Source organism: Lolium perenne, chromosome 3 (genome assembly GCF_019359855.2).
Source record: "Lolium perenne isolate Kyuss_39 chromosome 3, Kyuss_2.0, whole genome shotgun sequence".
NCBI lineage: Eukaryota > Viridiplantae > Streptophyta > Magnoliopsida > Poales > Poaceae > Lolium > Lolium perenne.
The window spans coordinates 54,481,685-54,488,653 of record NC_067246.2 but is presented as its reverse complement, the minus strand read 5'-3'; positions in this window follow the sequence as shown (position 1 = coordinate 54,488,653).

Sequence of the window (6,969 nt, the reverse complement as noted above, 5' to 3'; positions counted from 1 at the left end):
ATGTTTTCTTTGTAATTTACACATATAAGTGTGCACCCTACTTTCCTCATTTGCTTTCCCACCTTCTACAATGGCTTTGGACCCTCATATCTCCACATATGTGTGTGCATGATATGCACGTACATTATCTTTTTTTTTTTGACTTCGTGTGTGCATTCTGCGTTTATTTACATCTATATGTGCATTCACATCCGAGACAATGTGCCTTCTTTCACCCAAATGTATGTAATGGCAAGTTCTATACTTTTTTCATATATCTTTTATCTCTTGTAAGTTGTTGCAAAGTCCGATAAATACCCAAGTGTCTTGTAAGTGCGGTGACTACTATCCATTTTACCGACAAACCCTCCTTTCCATAATTATTGTTGTTGTTTTAGTTCAAACTTAAGCTAAATCCACAAATTATGGAATGGATGAGCAACAAATGGAGTACCCGAAGAGCAAGTAGTTTAGGGTATGTGATTTAGTAACAAACCGAAATTGTTTTTTATAGAACACGACTCTTTATGATCACATAACATCAATATAAAGAGTCCTCCCGATGGAATCCGAAGCAGAAACAGAAATAAAACATAGGCTAGTGACATCAAAAGTCCTAGCCAGAATATGTGCCGATTCATTCAAGAACGTCTAACATGTCGGAAGGTCGCCGAGGGGAAGCTCGCTGCCAAAACCTTGATATCCGTGACCACATCACCCATCAGAGACCTCAAGTGAGCGCTGTCCTATATGATCTATGAACACTGCCCAAACGGACGGCCATGTGACATTGCTATGGGAACATTGCAGCATCGACATTCACCAGAAACTCCCCAGGTGGCGGTGGTGTCTATTTAGAGGCTTTCTAGACTCACACCTGGTGCCCAGGTCGGATTTAAAGCAGTGTTGAACTATCATCTCAACATACGCAACTATATTGTTTTGGATCTTGATCCTGCTAATTATTTCTTGCTTCCCATATATACTAGCAGCTGACCGCCATCACAGTAGCCTGCAGCTCTATTGTGCACTTAAAAAAATTAAAGAGCCAAAGCTTCGGTGACATAAAATCACGACGTGCAAGCTAAATTTTAAAAGTGTTCTTAACCATGCCCCAGATGCAAATTGACATTGAAGGAAAGGCATGCTCCACTTCCTCCTCTCTCCCATAGAAGACACAAGCAGCACTAGTAGGAACATGACGTTGAACAAGTTAAACTCTACTTGGAAAACAGTCATGTGCAAATCATAAAAGATTAATTTTCATCTCTTGCCAGGTGCGTTTCTTTTCTAGACTATTTTCCATTGTTTCTCCTCATTGGAAGCCGAAGATGAGGAGACCCCACCTTGTTTGCTCCGTGAAATAAAGAAATTGTCCAATCTGCCAAAGTTATAGGCTGAATTAATTGAATATATACCATTCTTTGTATATGGCTAGAAAATAAAATCTCCCCAATCTTGGCTAATATGAATCTCCATGATTTGGTCAGCCGTCTCTCGGTCAAAGAAAGCATAGATTGTCTCGGGGATCCAAGACCGTGTATGTTCATCAAGAATGCAGTGTACCATAGCAACATTAGGGATCTCTTTCAGAGGGCATGCCATATATGTCGGCCGATCAGCAATCCAATTGCCAGATGTGATCTTCACTGACCGCCTGTCTCCAATGGCCCAATGAACACCTTGAAGTAGTAATTCACGACCAAACAGAATACTTAGCCATGTGTATGTTGACTATCGAGGTTTTCGCGTGTGCCGTAAGTCGGTGTAGGGAAGTACCACCCTTTCAAGACTCTTGCACACAGGGACGATGGCTCGGTAAGTAGTCTCCAACCTATCTCCCGAGCAGAGCCTGGTTTAACAGGACCATACCATGAAAGCCCATCCACCAAGAGGTTTAGGAGCAAAGAGCCACTCCCAAGATCTCCAATGAAGTTTCCTTTTCCCATCCTCAATTCTCCACCATTGAGTAGCAACGGTAGACCTCATCTTGCCAAATGTAGAGATAGGAACTTGAAAACAACTCATAATGTAAGTAGGGATAGCCTAGATGACAGATTTTAGAAAATTTTCTTTCCCGACTCTAGACATAAGCCGGTCTGTCACCCCATTAATACGCTTCCAGATCATCTCATAGAAGAAATTAAACGAGGTCATGGGGGAGTGCCCAACAGAAATACGCATACCCAAGTAGAAGTCATTGAGTATCTCCCTTTGCACACGCAGATTGTTCTTCAGTCTATCCTTGATCAACACATTACAATGATTTCCAAAAAAATACCAATAATGTATCCAAATTAATTTTCTGACCAGAACCATCACAAAATGCCTTCAACATATCTTTGAGGGCATCCACGCTCCTATTATAACTCCGAGCAAAGAAAATGTTATCATCTGCAAATAGTAAGTGTAATATGGGGGGCGAGTCTACCATTTTTTATACCATAGAGCTCACCACAGGGCCTCCTTTTTCGCATTAAACATGACAAACCTTCAGTGCATAAGAGAAAATAAAATAGAGGATAATGGGATCCCCTTGTCGAATAAACCGAGAGGGGACCATGGGGTCAGTGAGTTCTCCATTGACTCGAACATCATAGCGAACACAAGTCACACACCTCATCACCATCTGGATCACATATCTCATTTATGTTTTATGTTGATAATAATGTCCTCTATCAAGAAAAATGTTTCGAAATCCAAGGATATTTGGTTATTAGATTTGCCACCTGCAATAGAAGTCAAGAGCCAAGTCAGCATGACTGAGAATGAAGGCAACTCCTATATGATGTTCTTAGTACAGAAAAGTGTGCCTCTAAATAGATTAGACAAGAACAACTACTGTAGCACAAACGCCAATCTTATAAACCACCAGATTATGTGGTAAGTTAAATAATGTGAACTGAGACTCCGTCAGTTCTCAAAACATTCAGTATCCCATCACATCAGCGACAGGAAACAAAATGATAGAAAACCCAATGCTCAAAATAAGCACAAGCAAAATCTAAATGGTTAATTTCCAATCATAGATGGTATATGGATGGGTTGCGTGAAGATTGTCCCAAGGTAGGGTATTAGTTACGATTGGAGAAGGATGTTTGTAAACACCCATGTCCCAAGTAGCAATAACCATAGAATCAAGTTTCTATAGGGATTCCTAGGATGTTGAACGTAGATCATTTGTTCTCAAAGACGACATTATCAACAACTCCAATCCAGAATAGGCATATGACTAAAAGGATTGTTGCAACACCTCCAGCTGTAAAGTACAAACAAAACGTCATGGTGAGAGATTATGTGTGATACATATATATGATAAAGTGTATTTTTTGATGAAGGGAATATATTAAAATCATGAAGCTACCAATTACATCTAGCCTCTACAACGATGCAGTACCCTAATGGCAGCAACGATGTGCACAGCCAGAAAAAAAGAAAAAGTCCTGCTACAGTGCTCCGGTCTTTGCAGAAGCATCACAAACATCACCAAGATAACACGTTAAATCCAGGTTCTCCAAAAACGACGTCTCCAAGAAGAAAACAGTACACAAGCATCATCATCGTCTGATCGAGGATCTTAGATTTTCACCCTAAAGATAGTCTCTGCTCTCAAAATAATGCCTTCAACAACACCATTGCTAGGCACAACCAATTAATGCCGCGGGTAAGACTTTGAACATTACCTATGTTGTCGCCCTCACTTGCACACCGCTGCTACAAAACCCAAAACACCAAGCAAAATCTTCACCGCCGCACAGACTTGAATCGCCATTACTAGTTCTCAAATTCCGGCTTCCATGACATACTCCGCTTCTAACTTCACCATGGACCAAAACATTGTTATAAACGCGACAAGAAAATAATGAAGAACGATAAAACAAAAAAGCAGCGGAGACACAAGATTTAACATGGAAAACCCCTTTCAACACAGAAGGGGAAAAACCACGGGCGCCAGCCAGCAAATACTTCACTATATCGGGGAGTGTTTACAAACACCGTGGGTTATCTTATAATCTGATAAACCCTAGCAGGCGGCTTACAAGATGTATATATAGGCGGCGGCTCGTCTGAAGTTAGCCTCCCTTTAGTATATGAATTTGGATCACAATATAACAAACATGTCACCTGATGGCAAGAGATAGCAAAGCTTTGCCCCGCTTCCTCCAGAACCAAACAGTATGGGTGCGCACGATCGAATCTCATCTGATCCAACAATCTCAAGGCATAAGACGCACTAGGGAGTTCACCGGTGGAGCCTTCCGACACTCGTCATTCCCGCCAGATCAAGGACGGCCGACACCAAGAAAATCATCGTCTTGACGTGAGATGAATCCTAGGACTGCAACCTTTATTCATTGCCATGCCAGTAGCCCCCATGCCACTAGCCGGCGGCAAAGGAGAAGACGAACCAAACTGACGGCGACCTCGCTGGAACCGACGTGGATCAGACCCGAAGGTGCCCGCGCCGCCGCCAAACATGGTCAACACAAGCCATCTAGCCAACGCGGCAGTGGCCGCCACCACCCACTAGCCCATTGTCCAGGACAGGCCCATAGCCGTCGCCACAAACCCATGGCAGGCGCACTCGAGATGGCATCGGTGAGGATCGGCCTTGCACAATCTGCACACCCCCAAGCGCCGCTGTGCGTAGCCTCCTCCTCTGCGAGCAGCCCTGCCGCCACTCCACCTCACGCCGCCACGATCAGCAGAGCGTGTCGCGCTGGCAACTGCCTAGGGCCGCCGCCCTAGAATCCGATCTCCGCCGCATGACACGGCCAGAGGATCCCCGCCCACCGTCCGGGGTCAGGGTCCGCTGCCACCGCGGCCAGAGCGGGCGGAAACAGTGGCATGGAGGGGTGCTCTGGGAGGGTTAGAGGAGGGTTAGGGTTGGGACTCCGGTGTCGTCCTTGAGAGCGACACGGGGGCACTCTTCAAACTCCACATGATACAGGATATAGCTGAACCAAATGCAGAACGTACGAACAAACCGTTAATTTTTTTTCATATATACGTTAATTATCTAGGTAAACCCAGGCCAATCAGTATACCAAAAGAAGCAATAAGTGATTAGAGAGCTGAAATGTAGCTCAGACTAGGTCATGGAGCCAAGTGGTCGGCATCGACGACATGACAAAAGGGTGGTCAAGATTGCGAAAAATACGTGCAAGTTCAGAGTCAAGCTCCCGATGGATATGTGTACATTGGGGAATAACATTTAAAAATTGTCGCTTTCCAGTATTTAGTGTTTGGTGCAACAGGCCTGTTAGCCTGTAAGAATAGATTGAGGATTAGGTAATGGGCAGTGCTAGAAATCCTCCGGAGGCTCCAAACTTTCCAGCCTCCTGCTTGCATGCGTGACACGTGTCCAATTTCCTGAAATTTAGATTTTGCTTCGTCGCAGCAAAAAAACTATCCCGCTTTTGCTTCATTGAAGCAAAAAACGATTCGACTAAAATATAAAGAGAATTGCAGCTCGTTCGGAATTTGCTTCATCGCAGCAAAAAATCTCCCACTTTTGCTTCATTGAAGCAAAAACGATTCGTTTAGAAAAAAGACACGTACCTCCTCGGAGACTCGCCGGAGACCTCACCGAAGTCATTGTAGCACAAGAATTATAATAGAGTAGCGGAACCACATAATATTTCGTACCAAAAATATTTATACTATTGTAGCATCGAGACGACCCCTCGCCGGCGCACTGTTGGCAGCATTTCAACTTCGTCTAACAGCACCGTCACTTGCTTCTTGCAGCATCGCTACTGACTGTTGGTAGCACCATCAGTGACCATTTGCAGCACCGCCGCTAACCTTTTGTAGCATCACCACTAACTGTTGGAAGTAACTATTTGCAGCCGCATAGCTCTTCTTTTGAAGCTCAGCCGACCACCATTCGCAGCATCACCACTCTTTCTTTGAAGCTCCGCTGCCGCAATCCGCTCGCAGCACGGCAACCCCCTTTTTGCAGCTCCGCCACCAACCATACGCAGCATGGCGGATCAGAATTTGCAGCACCGTGCCACCGCAAATCGAAGCCGGCCAACGCTGCCTCCTAGTGTTCGGGGAATGACCAGGATCCTCCGTGCACTTGTTGACCTTTTGCAGCAACATGTGACACCACTTGAAGCATGTGTTGTCGTCGGTGGGCAGCACTATCGCCGCTGGCTCGCAACGACCCCCGTAGCCGGTTGAAGCACTGACTGACGCTGTTGGCAGCACCCACCATAGCTGATAGCAGCATACCATCGGACTAGCGCTACCAAATGGTGCAGGGGGCATCAAGTAGATGTTCTACCGTATTCAGCAGTCGATTTGGCTTACGATGCGCACTATCCTCACCCCATAGCAGCACCACCACGGCACCACCACAACAATGGCCATTGGACAAACGGGCCGGCTAGAGGAAGTGGAACGACGAGAAAAGAGGGAGTTGGGCCGGCCGGCGACCTCCCCCTGCTTGTTGCAGTGCCTCCAGCACCACCGTTCACCCGTCGCAGCAGGGCCTCCCAACAGCACTGCTCATCCCCCGTAGATTCCATGGGGGGCATGCTTACATCTCACTGGCCCTCTCTTCACAACATCGATGCGGAGAAATAGGAACTTGCGCGGGATGGAGGCGGATGCGAAGGCCGTCGCGGTGGATGGAGGCTGCACCGCACGGAATAGAGCCTGCGGTCAGCGCGGGCAAAGAGGCGGTGGCGCGCTGCATCATGGCCGGTGGGCGCGGGGGGAAGTTGCGGCGACGAGCTCCGTGGAGGTTGCCATCGCGGGGGGCGGAGGCGGAGGCGGAGGCGGAGACGCCCTTAGTCGAGGCTGCCGTCGCGGGGCCGGAGGCTGCGTCGCGCGGAACAGAGGCAGGCGGTCGTCACGGGCAAGGAGGCGGCGGCGCGCTGCGTCATGGCCGGCGGGCGCGGGGGAAGTGGCGGTGACGAGCTCCGTCGAGGTTGGCGTCACGGGGCCGGAGGCGGAGACGCCCTTCGTCGAGGCCGCCGT